At 40.1% G+C, this 22,618-nt stretch overlaps 4 non-coding genes across 4 annotated transcripts; all 4 read right to left on the bottom strand.

Moving 5' to 3' along the window:
* Positions 1 to 1,269: 1,269 nt before the first annotated feature.
* LOC128654913 (U2 spliceosomal RNA) lies at positions 1,270 to 1,460 on the bottom strand. The gene has a single exon (XR_008401554.1). It is a non-coding gene; the product is annotated as a U2 spliceosomal RNA (small nuclear RNA).
* A 603-nt stretch (positions 1,461 to 2,063) lies between these two features.
* Positions 2,064 to 2,248, bottom strand: LOC128654944 (U2 spliceosomal RNA). Its single transcript, XR_008401580.1, has one exon. It is a non-coding gene; the product is annotated as a U2 spliceosomal RNA (small nuclear RNA).
* An 11,652-nt stretch (positions 2,249 to 13,900) lies between these two features.
* On the bottom strand, positions 13,901 to 14,091 carry LOC128654926 (U2 spliceosomal RNA). The gene has a single exon (XR_008401565.1). It is a non-coding gene; the product is annotated as a U2 spliceosomal RNA (small nuclear RNA).
* Positions 14,092 to 21,601: 7,510 nt separating this feature from the next.
* LOC128654936 (U2 spliceosomal RNA) lies at positions 21,602 to 21,792 on the bottom strand. The gene has a single exon (XR_008401574.1). It is a non-coding gene; the product is annotated as a U2 spliceosomal RNA (small nuclear RNA).
* Positions 21,793 to 22,618: the final 826 nt, after the last annotated feature.

The raw sequence follows: 22,618 nt of genomic DNA, 5'->3' as shown, positions 1-22,618 counted from the left end.
AGCCTCTGTTGCTCCCGATGGAGAACAGAGGAGGGGGCCTAAGAAAACCCCCAAATTCCTCCTCCACTGGACGGAAACCTACACGAAACTTCCATTTCCCGGTCCAGACACCAAGGGAATTATAAACCTTGCCTTCAGGTTTAATTCAAGCACAGAATCGCATCAAATAGCGAGTGATCCTCCTCTTTCGTATGGGGATTGTACATATGTACGATGAGAAGCTTCTCACCCCCACCAAAGATAGGTGAAAATTTAACCCCCGCCAAATCTTCATGTGCTTTAAAGAACCGGAATTTCTCCAGAACCTCATTGGCCAAATCATTAGAGACTAAGGTCAGATCAAAATAACCCTTCCGGTAAAAATCCTGAAAGCACATAAACTGTTCAAAACAAAAGCCAAAGAGATTCACCATAATAGACTTTTGCAAAAAAGTCCCATCTTTAAGTACCTGATACTCAGGAGCCACCTGGATGCGTAAAGTATCATGCGGGTAAGTACCATAATGGCAACACGATCACAACCCGGAAGCCTTGGATAGTTGACCCCCCAATAGCAGCAGGTGGTGCACACGAAGGAAGCACCACCAGGCCGAGGGGTCAGGTTCCACAACTCCTAATGGCTCAGACACTTGATCTGAGCCAAAAGGCTGAGAAGCGATAACCGCAACACTCTTGTCTGGGACGCTGCACGCTCAGAGCACTCCCTCTGCCTCGGGGAGACAAATTACACCATTGGAAATTCAGAAGCTGCAGCAGCAACCCACAACAATACATGCCAGGCTGCTAGGCCAGGCAAAAAACACAACTACTGACCTGGGATACAAAAAAATAATCTGCTTCATAATAAAAAAGCAGCAGCGGTGGTGGCGACCACCAGGAACCTGCTGCCTGACTACTGGACAGATAGCTGCTCTCCATTTTGGCCCCCATCAAACATCAAAATACATACAAAATGATCAAACACATAAATAAATAAATAATTAAATAAATAGATAAATGAATTCACACAGCAATACATAGATTTGTGAAGAAAGGCTCGTCACATGAAAAAGGAACAACAACGGCTAACAAACACGTCGCCTCGCCAGGTCAATACCATTCCATAGGCTTTTTTGGCCCAGCAAACAAAGGGGTTAACAAGACTCTGAAAAGAAAGCACGCAGGAAAGCAGCTCGTTGCTGAGCCTTTCTTCCAAAAATCTGCTGCTGCAGCTCATTTCGGCTTTTGGTTGTTGGGATGATTATTCTGTTTTTGTCACACAGCAAAAGAGAGGGGTGCACCGGTCCTGGAGGTACTGCAATACCAGGTCAATGCGTGGAGTGGACAGAGCAAGCTCTTCTTCCATCTCCCTGTTTCAAAAATCCATTTAATATATGGCACCCAGATAGGGTGCGTATCAGATATTAAACTGATAAGAACAGATACTACACTTGATCTTAGCCAAAAGGCCGAGAAGCGATAACGCAACGCTCTTGTCTAGGACGCCGCACGCTCAGAGCACTCCATCTGCCTCGGGGAGACTGGGCACTCCAATGCTAACCACAAATCACACCATTGGAAATTCTAAAGCAGCAACAACAATACATGGCAGGCTGCTAGGCCAGACAAAAAAACACAACTACTGACCAGGGATAACAAAAAACAATCTGCTTCATGAGAAAAAGCAGCAGCGGCAACCAACCTGCTGCTGCCTCCTGACTACTGGACAGATAGCTGCTCTCCAATTTGGCCTCCATCAAACATCAAAATACATACAAAATGATCAAACACATAAATAAATAAATAGATAAATGATTTCACACAGCAATACATAGATTTGTGAAGAAAGGCTCATCACATGAAAACGGAACAACAACGGCTAACAAACACGTCGCCTCGCCAGGTCAATACCATTCCCTAGGCTTTTTTGGCCCAGCAAACAAAGGGGTTAACAAGACTCCGAAAAGAAAGCACGCAGGAAAGCAGCTCGTTGCTGAGCCTTTCTTCCAAAAATCTGCTGCTGCAGCTCATTTCGGCTTTTGGTTGTTGGGATAATTATTCTGTTTTTGTCACACAGCAAAAGAGAGGGGTGCACCGGTCCTGGAGGTACTGCAATACCAGGTCAATGCGTGGAGTGGACAGAGCAAGCTCTTCTTCCATCTCCCTGTTTCAAAAATCCATTTAATATATGGCACCCAGATAGGGTGCGTATCAGATATTAAACTGATAAGAACAGATTTTTTTTTTAATCTTTTATTCAAAAAGTTCACACACAAATACACAAGTTTAAAAACACAATAAAATAAACATATTTACATAATCAGATAAAATCACAATCATGAAATACACAGTCATCAATATATGTGATCAGAAATTTACATTATCAAAAATTTACATAATCAAAAAATACAGAAAAACAAAACACAACAAACTATCCCTTACTTCCCCTTAATTTCCCTAAAAAAACACCCTACTTATAAACTCAATCTGTCCCTCACAAAAAAAAACATGACCCTACAAATAAACTACGATGTCCCTCCACGCTGTCCTTCTTCTGTCCCTCAGAAAAGAAAACTGGAACCAGGCAACAAAACCTAAAAGAAAAAAACAGCAATGAAAAACTCAAAATACAATTTTATTATTCCATAAATCAATTTTCCATAATAACTTTGCTTTAACATCATCCTGTTTTTTATCCAACAAAAAGTAAGTATAGGCTGTACCTAGCGTTAAACCTACGCAATCAGACACAGAAAGGGACTCTCTCTTAAATAAAAATATATTGCGGAACTTCCACAGGGCTAACTTAACGCAATTAGTAAATTGCCAGACTATTCTGTCCTTGTCTTTAGACAAAACTAAGGATTTCCCATATAAAATGACTTCATAAGATAAAAATCTGATTCCAGAAATCTCTTTAAACAGGGGTATAAAACTAGCCCACACTTGCTTAGCAAAAGCACAATTCCAGAGTAAATGCATAACGGTTTCTGGAAAATAACAATTATCTCTAGGACACTGTTCACTCCTAACTAATCCTCGCCTGTGCTGGAATTCACGTGTGGGGATGCAGCTATGGACAGCAGACCAGCCCAAATCTTTTTGTGGATTAGCTAGACTCTTATGGGATACCTTGCACCATACCTCTCTGGAAAGGGTCTCAGAAAGTCTGTCAACAGGAAAGACCTGACAATTGGAAGAAACAAGGTTAGTTAATTTCTTCTGATCAGAAACAACAAAGGTAAATTAACTAAGCTATATACAGTTACAATTTTTTGTAAAAGCAAATAAAACTTAGGAGGGTCCAACAAAAACATAATTTATGCTTACCTGATAAATTCCTTTCTTCTGTAGTGTGATCAGTCCACGGGTCATCATTACTTCTGGGATATTACTCCTCCCCAACAGGAAGTGCAAGAGGATTCACCCAGCAGAGCTGCATATAGCTCCTCCCCTCTACGTCACTCCCAGTCATTCGACCAAGGACCAACGAGAAAGGAAAAGCCAAGGGTGAAGTGGTGACTGGAGTATAAATTAAAAAATATTTACCTGCCTTAAAAACAGGGCGGGCCGTGGACTGATCACACTACAGAAGAAAGGAATTTATCAGGTAAGCATAAATTATGTTTTCTTCTGTTAAGTGTGATCAGTCCACGGGTCATCATTACTTCTGGGATACCAATACCAAAGCAAAAGTACACGGATGACGGGAGGGATAGGCAGGCTCTTTACACAGAAGGAACCACTGCCTGAAGAACCTTTCTCCCAAAAATAGCCTCCGATGAAGCAAAAGTGTCAAATTTGTAAAATTTGGAAAAAGTATGAAGCGAAGACCAAGTTGCAGCCTTGCAAATCTGTTCAACAGAGGCCTCATTCTTGAAGGCCCAAGTGGAAGCCACAGCTCTAGTAGAATGAGCTGTAATTCTTTCAGGAGGCTGCTGTCCAGCAGTCTCATAAGCTAAACGAATTATGCTACGAAGCCAAAAAGAAAGAGAGGTAGCGGAAGCTTTTTGACCTCTCCTCTGCCCAGAGTAAATGACAAACAGAGAAGACGTTTGTCGAAATTCCTTAGTTGCCTGTAAGTAAAATTTTAGAGCACGGACTACATCCAGGTTGTGCAGTAGACGTTCCTTCTTTGAAGAAGGATTTGGGCATAAAGAAGGAACAACAATCTCTTGATTGATATTCCTGTTAGTAACTACCTTAGGTAAGAACCCAGGTTTAGTACGCAGGACTACCTTATCCGAATGAAAAATCAAATAAGGAGAATCACAATGTAAGGCTGATAATTCAGAGACTCTTCGAGCCGAGGAAATAGCCATTAAAAATAGAACTTTCCAAGATAACAACTTTATATCAATGGAATGAAGGGGTTCAAACGGAACGCCCTGTAAAACATTAAGAACAAGGTTTAAACTCCATGGTGGAGCAACAGTTTTAAACACAGGCTTAATTCTGGCCAAAGCCTGACAAAAAGCCTGGACGTCAGGAACTTCTGACAGACGTTTGTGTAACAGAATGGACAGAGCTGAGATCTGTCCCTTTAATGAACTAGCAGATAAACCCTTTTCTAAACCTTCTTGTAGAAAAGACAATATCCTAGGAATCCTAACCTTACTCCAAGAGTAACCTTTGGATTCACACCAATATAGGTATTTACGCCATATCTTATGGTAAATCTTTCTGGTAACAGGTTTCCTAGCCTGTATTAAGGTATCAATAACTGACTCAGAAAATCCACGTCTTGATAAAATCAAGCGTTCAATTTCCAAGCAGTCAGCTTCAGAGAAGTTAGATTTTTATGTTTGAAGGGACCCTGTATCAGAAGGTCCTGTTTCAGAGGTAGAGACCAAGGTGGACAGGATGACATGTCCACCAGGTCTGCATACCAAGTCCTGCGTGGCCACGCAGGTGCTATTAGAATCACTGATGCTCTCTCTTGTTTGATTCTGGCAATCAATCGAGGAAGCAACGGGAAGGGTGGAAACACGTAAGCCATCCTGAAGTCCCAAGGTGCTGTCAGAGCATCTATCAGGACTGCTCCTGGATCCCTGGATCTGGACCCGTAACGAGGAAGCTTGGCGTTCTGTCGAGACGCCATGAGATCTATCTCTGGTTTGCCCCAACGTCGAAGAATTTGGGCAAAGACCTCCGGATGAAGTTCCCACTCCCCCGGATGAAAAGTCTGACGACTTAAGAAATCCGCCTCCCAGTTCTCCACTCCCGGGATGTGGATTGCTGACAGGTGGCAAGAGTGAGACTCTGCCCAGCGAATTATCTTTGATACTTCCATCATAGCTAGGGAGCTTCTTGTCCCTCCCTGATGGTTGATGTAAGCTACAGTCGTGATGTTGTCCGACTGAAACCTGATGAACCCCCGAGTTGTCAACTGGGGCCAAGCCAGGAGGGCATTGAGAACTGCTCTCAATTCCAGAATGTTTATTGGCAGGAGACTCTCCTCCTGACTCCATTGTCCCTGAGCCTTCAGAGAATTCCAGACGGCACCCCAACCTAGAAGGCTGGCGTCTGTTGTTACAATTGTCCAGTCTGGTCTGCTGAATGGCATCCCCCTGGACAGATGTGGCCGAGAAAGCCACCATAGAAGAGAATTTCTGGTCTCTTGATCCAGATTCAGAGAAGGGGATAAGTCTGAGTAATCCCCATTCCACTGACTTAGCATGCACAGTTGCAGTGGTCTGAGGTGTAAGCGTGCAAAGGGTACTATGTCCATTGCCGCTACCATTAAGCCGATTACCTCCATGCATTGAGCCACTGACGGGTGTTGAATGGAATGAAGGGTGCGGCAAGCACTTTGAAGTCTTGTTAGCCTGTCCTCTGTCAGGTAAATCTTCATTTCTACAGAATCTATAAGAGTCCCCAGGAAGGGAACTCTTGTGAGTGGAACGAGTGAACTTTTCTTTTCGTTCACCTTCCATCCATGTGACCTTAGAAATGCCAGCACTAACTCTGTATGAGACTTGGCAGTTTGAAAGCTTGAAGCTTGTATCAGAATGTCGTCTTGGTATGGAGCTACCGAGATTCCCCGCGGTCTTAGTACCGCCAGAAGAGCACCCAGAACCTTTGTGAAGATTCTTGGAGCTGTAGCCAATCCGAATGGAAGAGCCACAAACTGGTAATGCCTGTCTAGGAAGGCAAACCTTAGGTACCGATAATGATCTTTGTGAATCGGTATGTGAAGGTAAGCATCTTTTAAATCTACAGTGGTCATGTACTGACCCTCTTGGATCATAGGTAAAATTGTCCGAATAGTCTCCATCTTGAACGATGGAACTCTTAGGAATTTGTTTAGGATCTTTAAGTCCAGGATTGGTCTGAAAGTTCCCTCTTTTTTGGGAACCACAAACAGATTTGAGTAAAACCCCTGTCCCTGTTCCAACCGTGGAACTGGATGGATTACTCCCATTAACAAGAGCTCTTGTACGCAGCGTAGAAACGCCTCTTTCTTTGTCTGGATTGTTGACAATCTTGACAGATGAAATCTCTCTCTTGGAGGAGAGTATTTGAAGTCCAGAAGGTATCCCTGAGATATTATCTCTAGCGCCCAGGGATCCTGAACATCTCTTGCCCAAGCCTGGACGAAGAGAGAAAGTCTGCCCCCCACTAGATCCGATCCCGGATCGGGGGCCCTCAATTCATGCTGTTTTAGGGGCAGCAGCAGGTTTCCTAGTCTGCTTGCCCTTGTTCCAGGACTGGTTAGGTTTCCAGCCTTGTCTGTAGCGAGCAACAGCTCCTTCCTGTTTTGGTGCAGAGGAAGTTGATGCTGCTCCTGCTTTGAAATTACGAAAGGAACGAAAATTAGACTGTCTAGTCTTGGCTTTGGCTTTGTCCTGAGGCAGGGCATGGCCTTTACCTCCTGTAATGTCAGCGATAATCTCTTTCAACCCGGGCCCGAATAAGGTCTGCCCTTTGAAAGGTATATTAAGCAATTTAGACTTAGAAGTAACATCAGCTGACCAGGATTTTAGCCACAGCGCCCTGCGTGCCTGAATGGCGAATCCTGAATTCTTTGCCGTAAGTTTAGTAAGATGTACTACGGCCTCCGAAATGAATGAATTAGCTAGTTTAAGGACTCTAAGCCTGTCCGTAATGTCGTCCAGAGTAGCTGAACCAATGTTCTCTTCCAGAGACTCAATCCAGAATGCCGCTGCAGCCGTGATCGGCGCAATGCATGCAAGGGGTTGCAATATAAAACCTTGTTGAACAAACATTTTCTTAAGGTAACCCTCTAACTTTTTATCCATTGGATCTGAAAAAGCACAGCTATCCTCCACCGGGATAGTGGTACGCTTAGCTAAGGTAGAAACTGCTCCCTCCACCTTAGGGACCGTTTGCCATAAGTCCCTTGTGGTGGCGTCTATTGGAAAGATTTTTCTAAATATCGGAGGGGGTGAGAACGGCACACCGGGTCTTTCCCACTCCTTAGTAACAATTTCAGTAAGTCTCTTAGGTATAGGAAAAACCTCAGTACTCGTCGGTACCGCAAAATATTTATCCAACCTACACATTTTCTCTGGTATTGCAACTGTGTTACAATCATTCAGAGCCGCTAACACCTCCCCTAGTAATACACGGAGGTTTTCCAGTTTAAATTTAAAATTTGAAATATCTGAATCCAGTCTGTTTGGATCAGAACCGTCACCCACAGAATGAAGTTCTCCGTCCTCATGTTCTGCCACCTGTGACGCAGTGTCTGACATGGCCCTAATATTATCAGCGCACTCTGTTCTCACCCCAGAGTGATCACGCTTACCTCTTAGTTCTGGTAATTTAGCCAAAACCTCAGTCATAACAGTAGCCATATCCTGTAATGTGATTTGTAATGGCCGCCCAGATGTACTCGGCGCTACAATATCACGCACCTCCCTCTGAGCGGGAGATGTAGGTACTGACACGTGAGGCGAGTTAGTCGGCATAACTCTCCCCTCGTTGTTTGGTGAAATTTGTTCAATTTGTACAGATTGACTTTTATTTAAAGTAGCATCAATACAGTTAGTACATAAATTTCTATTGGGCTCCACTTTGGCATTGCAACAAATGACACAGGTATCATCCTCTGAATCAGACATGTTTAACACACTAGCAAATAAACTTGCAACTTGGAAATACAATTCAATTAGAATAATATTAAAACGTACTGTGCCTTTAAGAAGCACAGAAGATCTATGACAGTTGAAAATTAATAAATTGAAACAGTTATAGCCTCAATCCTTGTAAACAACACAACTTTAGCAAAGGTTTAATTCCACTAGCAAAGATAACAAATTCTGAAAGCAGGAAACAAATTACAGAATAAACGTTTTTTAACTCAGTCAAACTATAATTCTCACAGCTCTGCTGAGAGAAATTACCTCCCTCAAAATAAGTTTTGAAGACCCCTGAGCTCTGTAGAGATGAACCGGATCATGCAGGGAATACAATGAGTTGCTGACTGAAATATTTGATGCTAGAAAAAGCGCCAAAAAACGGCCCCTCCCCCTCACACACAGCAGTGAGGGAGAACAGAAACTGTCAGAAAACAGATTAAGCAACTGCCAAGTGGAAAAATAGTGCCCAAACATTTATTCACACAGTACCTCAGCAAATGAAAACGATTTTACATTCCAGCAAAAACGTTAAACATAATCTCTAGTTATTAAACAGCTTTATGTATTTCTTACAGTGTAATTCTAGTGAAGTACCATTCCCCAGAATACTGAAGTGTAAAGTATACATACATGACATTATATCGGTATGGCAGGATTTTCTCATCAATTCCATTGTCAGAAAATAAAAACTGCTACATACCTCTATGCAGATTCATCTGCCCGCTGTCCCCTGATCTGAAGTTTACCTCACTCCTCAGATGGCCGAGAACAGCAATATGATCTTAACTACTCCGGCTAAAATCATAGCAAAACTCTGGTAGATTCTTCTTCAAACTCTGCCAGAGAGGTAATAACACACTCCGGTGCTATTTTAAAATAACAAACTTTTGATTGAAGATATAAAACTAAGTATAATCACCATAGTCCTCTCACACATCCTATCTAGTCGTTGGGTGCAAGAGAATGACTGGGAGTGACGTAGAGGGGAGGAGCTATATGCAGCTCTGCTGGGTGAATCCTCTTGCACTTCCTGTTGGGGAGGAGTAATATCCCAGAAGTAATGATGACCCGTGGACTGATCACACTTAACAGAAGAAAAAGGCAGCTGTAAAGAAATGTTATACCACCCATACTTCTGTAACAATTTACCAACATTAAATTTAACAAAAGAAGCCACCTTACTATCACTTTGGACAGTTTTGACAGTATGAGCAAAAAACGTAAGGTAAATATACTTTTCAATGTCAGGAAAATCTTTTCCCCCACAATTTTTAGGGAGGCACAATTTTTCTCCTTTTAACTTATCCATTAAAGAATTCCAAAAAAACCCCCAAAAAATAGTTTTATTAATTCTTTTCATACAGAGCGTATTTGGTGGGAAAACCATACAACTAAAAAGAATAAGGGGCAAAAGTATGGATTTAATGACAAGGATTTTGCCTTCTAAAGACAAATCCCTCAATTTCCAAAAAGTACACCTGTCTTCAATCTTCTGTACCAGGAGAGACCAATTTTCCTGACCAGACAAACGTTGGTCAAACCAGACTCCCAAAACTTTGATTTTATCATATACCACTGGTATTTCATGAGGAAAATCATCTCTCCATACACCAAAGATCATACAGGCACTTTTTAAAATGTTAAGCTTAAGAGCTGAGGCAGAAGACATTAAATTAGCAAAAAAAAGATCTATGTATAGCAGCATAGGATGTACATAAAATATTAACATCATCCATATAGGATAACACTTTAGCTTGCTGCCCACCAGAACCAGGGATAAAAACACCTTTAATAACTTTATCATTCCTGAACTTATTAAGAAGGGGTTCTAACGCACAGATAAAAAGGAGAGGGGACATAGGACACCCCTGCCTTACCCCGGACTTCATAGGAAAGGCTTCCCCCAAATACCCATTTACCTGCAGAGAGCTCTTACCACAATTATACAGAGACTGAATCCGCTGTACCAAGAGGTCAGGAAAACCCATCTGTTTAAGGACGGAAAAAAGAAAATCATGAGATAAGCTATCAAAAGCTTTTTCAAAGTCCAGACTTAATAACCCAACAGACTGATTCCTTGAGGATGAAAATAAAAGGGAGTCTCTTAAAAGCCATAAACCATCAAGGATAGTTCTCCCAGGCACCGCACAAGTCTGCTCATCTTTAACAACAAAATGGATAACTTTACGCATTCTATTAGCAAGAAGTTTTGCAATTAATTTATAATCGCAATTCAAAGCGTAATTGGGCGCCAGTTGCGGATGTCTTCTCTGGAGCCCTTCTTATAAAGTAAGGTAACAATTCCCTGGGAGAAATTATCAGGCACCTTTCCAGCATCTAATACATACCTCAAGAAAATCATCCTTAATTAAATCCCAAAACTTCTTATAAAATTCATATGGCAGACCGTCGGCACCTGGGGATTTAGCACTATGACTATCATCTATAGCCTGTTTAATCTCATTTTGCATGACCGGGGCAATTAAGGCTTCAATTTCACTGACAGGTACAGTCTCTGTAATGGAATCTAAAAACATAGCCTTACAATTAAAATCAACTGCTTTCTTATTAAAAAGAGACTTATAAAAACTAGAGGCAATTTTAAGCATTCCTTCAGTGGAAGAGCTCTCCTGATCCCCTTCCACCAACTTTGTCATAGAATTTCTTTTAAAAGGTTTTTTTTTAAAAAATACCGGGTACATTTTTCCCCTTCCTCAAGCTCCTTAATTCTGGCATTAAAAATAATGGTTTTACCAATATTCTCTATTTCCTTCTTAATGGCTAATTTAATTCTGGCAATCTCCTCATCTACCTGCATACCTGACTGACTAAGGCCATGTAACCACTGCTTCTGGGCAAGTAAGTCAGCATAAATACGCCTACTCTCAGCAGCTTTAATCTTCCCCAATTTGATAAAAAAGCTCTTTATTTCCGCCTTAGCCATTACCTACCAATACACTCTGGACTTATAAAATCTCTTAAGTTTCTGTAAATTAAAATACATCTTATAAAACCTATTTACAACATTTTCATCCTCAAGCAATAAAACATTTAATTTCCATGTCCCTGGCCCTCTTACCTCCCCTGACACCTGGAAGGTGGCACATAAACACAGGTGGTCAGAGAAAATGTTATTCTGGAGCGTTGCCTGCAAAGGAATAAAATGCTTTGAAGCAAAAATAAAATCAATTTGTGATTGTGCATTAGCTCTCCCCCACGTAAAACCATCATCTTGTGGGTTCACACACTTCCACACATCACTCAAACCTGCGTCTGCGACCATCTCAGCCAACGTACGAGAGGTGATATCGGTGGCAGCTTCACCCCTTTTTCTCTTGCGCCCTGCAGACTGGAGAACGGTATTAAAATCCCCAGCTACTAACATTGGCTCTGATCGCAGAAAAAGTTGCAGTGTCTCCAACAATTCAAGTCGCTCCTGTTTTAAGGGAGAAGCATAAATATTAAAAACTGTAAAAACAAGACCATTAAAAGAAATCTTTGCAGACAACGCTCGACCAGGGACAATAACTTGTGAACTTAAAATTTTACATTCATGAGAATTACATAAAATAGCCACCCCTGCAGATCTATTATCGTCTGCACCTGACCATACAGAGGGGCCAAAGTTCCATTCTTTTTGCAAAGAAACATAATTATTAGAAAATGGAAGGGCACATTCTTGTAAACATAGTATATGTATTCCCAGAGTAGCCAGGAAAGCTAACATAGCAGTTCTACGGACCTTAGATGCAATGCTACGGACATTAAAAGACAACACTTTAAGCTCCATTAGTTAAGGGTATTTTCCACTCTTAACTGGACGAAACAAAACACCTCCGGGAGAGGCAGGAGACTCTAAGCCCGACAAGTCAGACTCATGTTCCAAATCCATCCCGAGGCCATCAGATGAAGAATGATCAGATTCTACATTAGACACAAAGTCCTCAATTATAGCTGACTCATGAGAAACATCAAGAGACTGAAAGTTCATAATATCAGCAGTCCCACCAGAAGATGAAACAGGTCTTCTTTTGGATTCAATCCCTGACTCCTGCTGCTCTGTCGTCCGAGATCTCTTTGCTGAATCAGTCATATCCATCGGAAGGACCTCTTCCATGTCATCCCGCTGGTGTTCAACCGACAACGAAGCATCCGCCTCCACAGCTGCTTTCTCATCCGTCAACACCTCCTCCGGGGCCTGTGGTTGTGCGCAAGGAATACTTGTATCTGAAACACAAGAAAGAGAAAGAGCCTTTTTACGGAACAGAGCAGCATCTGTACTGTCATCTTTAAGATCTTCCACGGTATCATCTGGGTGGGACATCTGGGAAGCTTCCCGAGCTATAGCACGTCTCTCCAATCTCCTCACGGCTCTATCAGACTTCTTCTGACGCTTTTGTTTAGGAGCCTCTGTAGAATCTGATTTTCCAAAAGTATCTTTAGGTTCTGGAATAGAAGAAAGACAAGAAGACCCAGGAAGAGATTCCTCCTCAGGGGTCACAGATTGTACAGTATTCTCATCAAAGACAATAAATACATCATCAGACTCAGAATCTGACTTGTCTGAAATATTTGGAAAGAACTCTGGAGCTTTAACTTTAGAAATGTCTTTTTTAACGGAAGCAGCATAGGAAAAAGATCTCTTAGGTACTCTCTATACAAATGATCAAGAGAATTACACAGATCACATTTTCTTATATGACATTCATTAGTAGAATGCTCATCACACATACAATTAGTGCAATATTTCTGTTTACAATCTTCCATTTTATGTCCGTAGACCATACATTTTCTGCAAAACATAGCTTGTCCCCTATAGTAGGCCCTTCTTTTATTAGTTCCTATTGACACATTCAAAGGTGGGCATCTAATACCATTGTGGCAAGTATCATCTTTAATAAATTGGACCTTATACAGCCTCTTATCATTCCATATGCCCTTCTCATTAACTGTTTTTATAACAAATTCTACCTTTACAATATTTCCTCAAATATTTTACAATATCCTCCTCTTGAATGTAAGGATTGTACATATGCAAGGTTAAAAAAAATCCTCATCTCTGTAAATCATATCACATTTTATCCCTGTAAATAACTTATGCTTCTCATATTCCTGGTAAAGCTTCCTAAAATTATAAACTGCATTAGAATAGTGAAAAGTAATGTCCAAAAAACCTAATCTTGAAAAATCCTGACTACAAAAAAAATCCTCTTTCTGAAACTTGAAAAGACCAAACAAAATTTGGATCTTGTGGGCCTAGCTGCCCGCCTACCGACCTACCTACCTAGCTAGCAGGCTCCACTCATTTTCTTCCATGAGCAGGCACCAGGTGGAGAAAGAAGCACATGGACAACATTGACAGCTCAAAAGACTTTTATTGTCTGCCAAGAAGGACAGATAGATAACGAAAGAAAGAAAGATTTTGTTAACACATAGATATCAATCAAGCGATGGACACATTAAAATACATAGAAAATGATGAAACACATAAATAAATAAATAAATAAATACATACATACATAAATAAATTGATAAATGATTTCACACAGCAATACATAGATTTGTGAGGAAAGGCTCGTCACATGAAAAAGGAACAACAAAGGCTAACAAACACGTTGCCTCGCCAGGTAAATACCGTTCCCTGGGCTTTTTGGGCCCAGCACACAAGGGGTTAACAAGACTCTGAAAAGAAAGCACGCAGGAAAGCAGCTCGTTGCTGAGCCTTTCTTCCAAAAATCTGCTGCTGCAGGAGCTCATTTCGGCTTCTGGTTGTTGTATGGATGATGATTATTCTGTTTTTGTCACACAGCAAAAGAGAGGTGAGCACCGGTCCTGGAGGTACTGCAATACCAGGTCAATGCGTGGAGTGGACAGAGCAAGCTCTTATTTCATCTCCCTGTTCCAAAAATCCATTTAATATATGGCACCCAGATAGGGCGCGTATCAGATATTAAACTGATAAGAACAGATACTACACTTGATCTTAGCCAAAAGGCCGAGAAGCGATAACCGCAACGCTCTTGTCTGGGACGCCGCACGCTCAGAGCACTCCCTCTGCCTCGGGGAGACAAATCACACCATTGGAAATTCACAAGCTGCAGCAGCAAACCACAACAACACATGCCAGGCTGCTAGGCCAGGCAAAAAAACACAACTAATGACCGGGGATGATAACAGAAAAAAAAATCTGCTTCATGATAAAAAGCAGCAGCGGTGGTGGCGACCACCAGGAACCTGCTGCCTGACTACTCGACAGATAGCTGCTCTCCAATTTGCATGGCTCCGCCTCCTCCTCCTCCGCCCCGCCATCGTTGGAGCTGCACTCTGGAGACAGACAGGCAGAAAGGCGTGAAAGCCACCCAGCTGCTCAGGCTGATTGCACCTACCAAGCTGCTACTGGATCTTGTGGGTCTAGCTGCCCGCCTACCTACCTCGCTAGCTAGCAGGCTCCACTCATTTTAGATAAACTTCCATGAGCAGGCACCAGGTGGAGAAAGAAGCATACGGACAACATTGACAGCTCCAAAGACTTTTATTGTCTGCCAAGAAGGACAGATATATAGATAGAAAGAAAGAAAGATTTTGTTAACACATAGATATCAATCAAGCGATGGACACATCAAAATACATAGAAAATGATGAAACACATAAATAAATACATACATACATAAATAAATAAATAGATAAATGATTTCACACAGCAATACATAGATTTGTGAGGAAAGGCTCGTCACATGAAAAAGGAACAACAAAGGCTAACAAACACGTCACCTTGCCAGGTAAATACCGTTCCCTGGGCTTTTTGAAACCAGCACACAAGGGGTTAACAAGACTCTGAAAAGAAAGCACGCAGGAAAGCAGCTCGTTGCTGAGCCTTTCTTCCAAAAATCTGCTGCTGCTGCTGCAGCAGATCATTTCGGCTTCTGGTTGTTGTATGGATGATGATTATTCTGTTTTTGTCACCCAGCAAAAGAGAAGGGTGCACCGGTCCTGGAGGTACTGCAATACCAGGTCAATGCGTGGAGTGGACAGAGCAAGCTCTTCTTCCATCTCCCTGTTTTTTTTTTCACTCAGTCATGAGTATACAATCCTTCTTATAAAACCCGATGATATTCAATTCGTGCACAAATATCAACAGAAGGAACTCAGACACATCATCGTGAAAAAGCCAATTATAATATAGAATAATAAAACAAAATCCCTACCTAACAAAATGGGATAAAAAAGAAAATAAACTTTCCCTATAAAACTTCCCTATCACATATCCCTAACAAACTGTCCCTCTCTTCACCACACCCACTAAATATCCCTCACACTGTCCCTCTACATTAACTCTACAACTATCCCTGTAAAGGAAAGAATTTAACAGAAATTAGATCTAGCAGCTTTCTCACCCTTATACCTTTTCTCTCTCAAGTAATAAATATGTATTAGACTTGGGGTATAATTTATACAATTTTTAGCTGATAAAACTTCATGATTAAAAAGAAAAAAATTTCTTGCAAGCCAAATGGCCTCTTTAAAACAGTTAATAATTAGCCATACATATAAAAACTTGTCTTCGTCTATGCAAAGCATTCTACCATATTAAACAGCCTCGTGATTTAAAATTCTAAGACCACCTACCCATTTTAAAAGAGGACCAATTTGTCTCCAGATCTCCTGTGCAAAAGCGCAATTCCAGAATATGTGCAGTGGCGTCTCATTAGAGGCACACATGGCTCTTGGGCACTTGGCTCTGGCAACCAAGCCCCGCCTATGCTGGAACTCCCTTGTGGGCAAAGAATTTGTGACAATTCCCCATGCTAAATCGTTCTGAAAATTACTCAAAGCTTTATTTGCCACATTCTTCCAAATCTTCTGAGAAACATTCTCAGAAAAATTTAAAACTGTAGAGACCCGCTCACCAGATTTAAAAACGCCCAAAAGTTTCTTATGATCCATTAAAACCTCTACAGTAAAACTTTGTAACTTAAAAACACAAATAATCCTCTCTAAAACAATAAAATGCTTAGGCAGGTTAAAGGAATAAGGTCTGGTTAAAAACAATTGCACCCACTTATATCTATGAAAAATAAAACCTGCAGCGTATTTTATAAAAAGGCTGGCCATGCAATCATCGTTTCAAAGAGCCATCTTTATATTAAAAGCAAGAAATTTAAAACTTAAAAACATATCAAAATCTATAGCGCTTTTTCCCCCATTCTGAGACAGTTTCTGTAACTCAGACCTTTTAAACCGTTCCATCTTTGTACCCCAGAAGAAGATAAAACACTCCCTAATAATCCTTTTTAACCATAAAACTGGGGGAAATAAAACCATAGCTGTGTATAAAACTATTGGTAAAATCACCTGTTTAACAATTAAAATCTTCCCCTCTAAAGTTAGTTTTCTAAAGGCCCATAATTGTATCTTTTTCTTAACTTTCGCTAAAACTAGATCCCAATTAAAATATTTCATGTCGCTTGTAAAATAAATCCCCAAAATCCTAATTTTATCCCTAACCAATGGTACATCCACACCCAACAAACTCTCCCACCTACCATACAACATACATTCTGATTTATCCACATTCATCTTACACCCAGACGCCTCACAAAACCATCTCACAGTCCGAACTGCTCTCTTAAGGGACACAGGATAAGTACATAAAATCGTAATATCATCCATATAAGCCACAGTCTTTACTTGCACACCATTCCCACCAGGCACCTGAACCCCTCTTATCACTCTCTCCTTACGCAATGCACATAAAAGGGGCTCCATACAACATATAAACAAAATTGGGGATAAAGGACAACCCTGCCTGACACCTGATCTAACATATACACCCTCAGTCAGAAAACCATTCACTGACACATGACTCACACACCCATCATACACACTCCTAATCTGATTCCTCATTTCTACAGGCACGCCCATCTTCTCCAAAACATCAAATAAAAATTCATGAGACACTCGATCAAAGGCCTTTTCAAAATCTATGCTAAAAAGAGCCAAGCTCTGATCCCTCTCTAAACAATAAAAAATAGAATCTCTAATAACAGTTAAAATCTCTGTTATACTCCTCCCAGGCACCGCACAGGCCTGGCAGGGGGCTATAACCTTGGCAATTACAGTCTTTAAACGAGAGGCTAAAAGTTTTGTAAAAATCTTATAGTCGGAATTCAAAAGCGTAATAGGGCACCAATTTTTAATACTGCTTTTTTCACCTTTTTTATAAAGTAAAACAACGGTGCCCTGCAACCAAGAAACAGGTAAAAGATTAAAATCATCACACTTTTGAATTAAAACCATAAAATCACCTTTTAAAGCCTCCCAAAAAGTAGAATAAAACTCTATCGGTAAACCGTCATTCCCCGGGGTCTTACCATTTAAAAAACTCTTAATAACCCCTAACTTCTTCACTATTAAAATCCCTAGATAAAAAAGATTGATCATCAAGATTAAAAGAAGAATCAAATTGATTTAAAAAATGTTCTTTTAAAGACATATCAAGTTTTTTAGGAGAATATAAATCAGAATAAAAATCATAAACCACATCCTTCATCTTTACAACATTAGTTTCTCCCTCAATTTTGTCCATAAAACTCTTATTACTAATTTTTTAAAAAAGAAACGTGAACATTTTTCATCTTGTTCTAAAATATCAACTTTTGTATTAAAAATAATTTCTTTCCCTTTCTCCTCTAAAACCTTTTTAATCTCTTCTTTTAATCTTAAAATGTCATCTTCCACATTAAAACCATAAGAACGGGCCTGATACAAAGCTTGTAATTTAATATTTAAGTCAGAATAAAATTCCCTTTTTTCCCTAGCTTTACGTTTACCCTCCCTAATAAAAAAATCCTGAATTTTAACTAATTTTATCCCACCATAAAACAATATCCTCACCCCCCCTATAAGAACTCCAATACTTATATTTACTTATAAAACAAGCTTTAACAATTTCATCAGATAAAAGAGAAGTATTAATTTTCCAATATGAAGATTTTGATTTCAGCTCCACAGGTAAATCACATACACATTCTAAAATTCCATGATCAGATAAAACATTTCCACTCACAGAACAAGACACAACATTAAAAACCTTTGATAAAAAAATAAAATCAATTCTAGATTTAACTGCATTATTCCCCCAGGTAAAACCATCACCAACTCCTTTCACCTTCCATGCATCCATCAACCTAAAATCCTCAATCACACCCTGTAACACACTCGCAGACCCATCCAACCTATCACTCATACTTACACTCATTCTCTTCTCCCCAGGCAAAACACAGTTAAAATCCCCACCTAAAATAAAAGGCTCTGAACCTGATAAAAAAAGAGCTAAAATCTTAAAAAATTCAACCCTTTCCCTCTTGACAGTAGGGGCATAAACATTAATACATTTAAAGTTAAAATCATAAAAACTCATATGAACAACTAAAAGCCTACCGGGAACAATTTCATCATACTTAATAATCTTAAAATCCTGACTACCAAAAAGAATACCCACTCCTACACTTTTGTTTTCATTTCCTCCGGACCACACTGATGGACCTTTATCCCAACTATGCTCTAAAACCTCAATACTAAAATTCCTGTCTAAACCACACTCTTGTAAATAAATAATATCGTTATTCCTAATTTTTAGATAATCACACAGAGTAGCCCTCCGAGAAGGACTTCTAAAACTCTGTGTATTAAATGATGCAATCCTCAACATCAGAGACTCATATTAAAGTTTTCCTCTCAATATGAGACTCATCCTGACCCTCAGATATCGTCTCACTGGGTACAGGACTATCCACAATCTCCATCTCAGGCATTGAAGTGTTACCAGGAACATCCTCAATCCTGTTTTCTGAATCAACATCGCTAATATCAGAAATGGCAATTGCCTCACCAGACAAACCCAAGTCCACCGACATTTCCTCAGAAGAAACACCTTGAAAAAGTACCTCATATTTATTTGACTGCTCCAAAAAATCTAAAGCAATAGTCTGGGAAATAATACTGTATTGTCAGTTTTCAACTTCTTAGGAGGTTTAGAAATAACATTCTCAGTCAAAACATCCTCATCTGAAAGAACACAGTCTCCAACATCAATCTTCAGCATCACAGAAGGATCACCAGAACCCTTCTCCGCCCTAATTTCCTTCTTTGATTTCCCCTTCCAAACCAACCTCCACGACTCAGAGGTAGGAGTAGGGGGAACAACAGAACCCTGAGAAGTCTCAGTACCACCACTCTCCTCCTGAGCACTTTGCACAAGGGAAGGCTTCCACGCTCCAAAATCTGAAATGGAATTTGGATCACGCACTCTCCTCCTGAGAACTTTGCACAGGGGAAGGCTTCCACGCTCCAAAATCTGAAATGGCATTTGGATCACGCACAAATCCAGCTCTCTTCATTACAGCCACAAATTCTTCATCCAGTGCATAGGAATCCGACCGAACCTTAACTGGGTACACCACCTTAACCTCCTTCAAAGACCCACTAGGAGTAGACACCGAAGATCCAGACTTCTCCCATCTACGCCTTTCCGGACAAAATCTATACATGTGACCTGTATCACCACAGAGATCACACGTACGATCCATACAATCTTTGCTAAGATGGCCAGACTTCTTACAAAAACAACATACTTTCTCTTCCCAGCAGACAGATGTATCATGGCCATATCTTAAACACTTCCGGCAGTATGGAGGCATCTGATTATAAACCAGAAAGCCCCTATTACTGCCAATAGAAAACAAAGGTGGAGGCCTCAAAAAACCTCCAAACTCTTTCTCATCAGGTTTAAAGGAAACCCTGAATCTCCATTTACCTGTCCAGACACCAAATTGGTTCAGAATTTTCCCTTCAGGTTTAATCTTAGAGCAAAATCTCATAAGGTACCTACCAATCTCAGCCTCCAAAACATGGGGATTATACATGTGTATAATAAGTAGCTTTTCACCACCCCCAAAAAGAGGAGAGATTTTAACACCTTGTAGCAAATCATTGTCCTTATGCTTCCTACATTGCTCTAAAACAAAATTAGCCAAATGCTCTGATCTCAGAGTCAAATCAAAATAGCCTCTTTATTGAAAATCCTGAAAACACATAAAATCAACAAAAGACAAACCAAAAAGATCACAAAACACATCCTTTTGTAAGGAAGCACCATCTCTCGATACCTGAAAGTCCGGTGCAACTTCAATACGAAATGTATAATTTGGTTGAACCCATGGTGGCTTCTGACGCTGTCCTCCTCCGATAGATCCACCCTCAGGTCCGTCTTTTCCATCCAGAACTCCAACTCCTCCATCATTTTCCATACGAATCCCTCCATCTCCACCATCAACTCCTCCGATGACATCACCTCCAACAAACGCTGCCATGATAAGCAACACGATCGCAACTGGTTGTCAGGATAGCGACCCCCCCAATAGCAGCAAATGATAAACCAATAAAGGAATTACCACAAGGCCGAGGGGGAAGGTTCCAAGACTCCTTCTGACTGCAACACAAGATCGCAGCCAAAAGGCCGAGAAGCGATAACCGCAATGCTCTTGTCCGGGACGCCGCACGCTCAGAGCACTCCCTCTGCCTTGGAGAGACAAATCACACCATTGGAAATTCACAAGCTGCAGCAGCAAACCACAACAATACCTGCCAGGCTGCCAGGCCAGGCAAAAAACAACTAATGACCGGGGATGATAACAGAAAAAAATATCTGCTTCATGATAAAAAGCAGCAGCGGTGGTGGCGACCACCAGGAACCTGCTGCCTGACTACTGGACAGATAGCTGCTCTCCACCACCCTCCCCCGAAAACAACCCCCCTCTTTCCCCCCCGCCATCGTCGGAGCTGCACTCTGGAGACAGACAGGCAGAAAGGTGTGAAAGCCACCCAGCTGCTCAGGCTGATTGCACCTACCTAGCTGCTACTGGATCTTGTGGGCCTAGCTGCCCGCCTACCTACCTACCTAGCTAGCTAGCTAGCAGGCTCCACTCATTTTAGATAAACTTCCATGAGCAGGCACCAGGTGGAAAAAGAAGCACACGGAAAACATTGACAGCTCCAAAGACTTTTATTGTCTGCCAAGAAGGACAGATAGATAGATGATAGATAGATAGATAGAAAGAAAGATTTTGTTAACACATAGATATCAATCAAGCGATGGGCACATCAAAATACATAGAAAATGATGAAACACATAAATAAATAAATAAATACATACATACATAAATAAAAAATTGATAAATGATTTCACACAGCAATACATAGATTTGTGAGGAAAGGTTCGTCACATGAAAAAGGAACAACAAAGGCTAACAAACACGTTGCCTCGCCAGGTAAATACCGTTCCCTGGGCTTTTTGGGCCCAGCACACAAGGGGTTAACAAGACTCTGAAAAGAAAACACGCAGGAAAGCAGCTTGTTGCTGAGCCTTTCTTCCAAAAATCTGCTGCTGCAGCAGCTCATTTCGGCTTCTGGTTGTTGTATGGATGATGATTATTCTGTTTTTGTCACACAGCAAAAGAGAGGGGTGCACCGGTCCTGGAGGTACTGCAATACCAGGTCAATGCGTGGAGTGGACAGAGCAAGCTCTTCTTCCATCTCCCTGTTTCAAAAATCCATTTAATATATGGCACCCAGATAGGGCGCGTATCAGATATTAAACTGATAAGAACAGATATTTTTTTAACTTTTTATTAAAAAACATAAAAACATACAAAAAACATAGAAAATCTAACAAAAAAATCAACCAACTAAAACACAATAAAATACAAAAACAAAACATATAAAAAAACTAACTAACAGAAAACAACTAACTAAACATAATAAAATACAAAAACAAAACATATAAAAACTAACAGAAATCAACTAACTAAACATAATAAAATTTAAAAACAAAACATATAAGAACTAACTAACAGAAAACAACTGACTAAACATAATAAAATATAAAAAAACAAAACATATAAGAACTAACTAACAGAAAACAACTTACTAAACATAATAAAATACAAAAACAAAACATATAAGAACTAACAGAAAACAACTAACTAAACATAATAAAATACAAAAACAAAACATATAAGAACTAACAGAAAACAACTAACTAAACATAATAAAATACCAAAACAAAACATATAAGAACTAACTAACAGAAAACAACTAACTAAACATAATAAAATACAAAAACAAAACATATAAGAACTAACAGAAAACAACTAACTAAACATAATAAAATATAAAAAAAAAACATATAAGAACTAACTAACAGAAAACAACTAAACATAATAAAATACAAAAACAAAACATATAAGAACTAACAGAAAACAACTAACTAAACATAATAAAATACAAAAACAAAACATATAAGAACTAACCAACAGAAAACAACTAACTAAACATAATAAAATACAAAAACAAAACATATAAGAACTAACTAACAGAAAACAACTAAACATAATAAAATACAAAAACAAAACATATAAGAACTAACAGAAAACAACTAATAAACATAATAAAATACAAAAACAAAACATATAAGA

Source organism: Bombina bombina, chromosome 3 (genome assembly GCF_027579735.1).
Source record: "Bombina bombina isolate aBomBom1 chromosome 3, aBomBom1.pri, whole genome shotgun sequence".
NCBI classification, from domain to species: Eukaryota; Metazoa; Chordata; class Amphibia; order Anura; family Bombinatoridae; genus Bombina; species Bombina bombina.
This window is presented reverse-complemented; position numbering and strand designations above follow the sequence as displayed.